The 1162-nt window shown below is 47.0% G+C and overlaps 1 non-coding gene across 1 annotated transcript; it reads left to right on the forward strand.

Annotated features, from left to right (window-relative positions):
- Positions 1–840: 840 nt before the first annotated feature.
- Trnat-agu (transfer RNA threonine (anticodon AGU)) lies at positions 841–914 on the forward strand. The gene has a single exon. It is a non-coding gene; the product is annotated as a tRNA-Thr (tRNA).
- The last annotated feature ends 248 nt before the right edge of the window (positions 915–1162 follow it).

Raw genomic sequence — 1162 nt, forward strand, 5'->3', positions numbered from 1 at the left:
CCAGAGCCTGAGTGGACCTTGGCCTCCCTTTCTTTTCTAATCCTGCCTCTTATTTATTCTGGTTCTTTGACCCAGGCTAAGGGATGAAGTTATGGGTGTGATAATTGCTTAGAAGAGGCAAATGACATTTTGCCTTCACAGCCTCTGGTACCTGGAGACAGTGTGGCTGATAGGGAAAATCAAGGTCCTGTGGGGGACAGCTGACCATCAGATGGGCTGGGCACCAAACTGACATGAGGGCTTATTAAACCTCAAGGACAGTCTGTGGGCTCTGAGCATGTGTAGGCTCAGCTCCCACTCCAGGGGACCCTCAAATACTTAGGGATCATTCATGGCCTCACAAGGGTTTGGGGCTTGAGCTAGAGAATGGTTGACTCTGGGGATTCTTCTTATTGTAAGCCAGGAGTAGCTGACCCAAAGACACTTTGAGGAGCTCTGTTTAATGTTAAGGTCCCATGTTGTCTTAAATGACAATCACTAGCCAGAGGGGGCAGAGGTGGTGGGGTGGGGGTGGGGTAAGTTGATTAAAGTGAAAGAAAATGACACAGTTAGAACTCACTTGTGCTAAGCACACTTCATGTGCTCAGAAGTCACACTGGGCTAGTAGCTGTACTATTAGACCATGCAGATGTGGAACACCCAATCACTCCAGAATGTTCTGCTGGACAGTGCTGGGGTCTACCAACCTCTAGAGGAACTCAGAGCACAGTGGTTGACCCCAGTCCAGATACTTACAACTCTAGGGCCTTGAGATTAATTTGTCTGTATCTTTCTATTTAGGAATAAAATGCCGATGGTAACATGTGTCACATGATCCCCTTAAGAATTGGAAGAAGGGTTGGCGCCGTGGCTTAGCTGGTTAAAGCGCCTGTCTAGTAAACAGGAGATTCTGGATTCGAATCCCAGTGGTGCCTGGTTTATGTGGGAAATGGTATATTATTGGGCTGGAGAGATGGCTCAGCCGTTAAAGGCTAGGCTCACAACCAAAAATATAAGAATTGGAAGAAGATACAAATATAGTTACCCCTTGGAGGTCACCCTTGGAGGTTTGATTCCAGGCCCCCCTCCTCAGGATATTAGAACCTGCAGATGCTCAGGTCCCAACAAGAAAGTGGAACAGCGTTCATATATAACCAAAGCACATTCTCCCATGTATTTCAAA

The sequence above is a fragment of the Mus caroli genome, unplaced genomic scaffold (assembly GCF_978045245.1).
Source record: "Mus caroli unplaced genomic scaffold, Mus_caroli_1 scaffold_12, whole genome shotgun sequence".
NCBI lineage: Eukaryota > Metazoa > Chordata > Mammalia > Rodentia > Muridae > Mus > Mus caroli.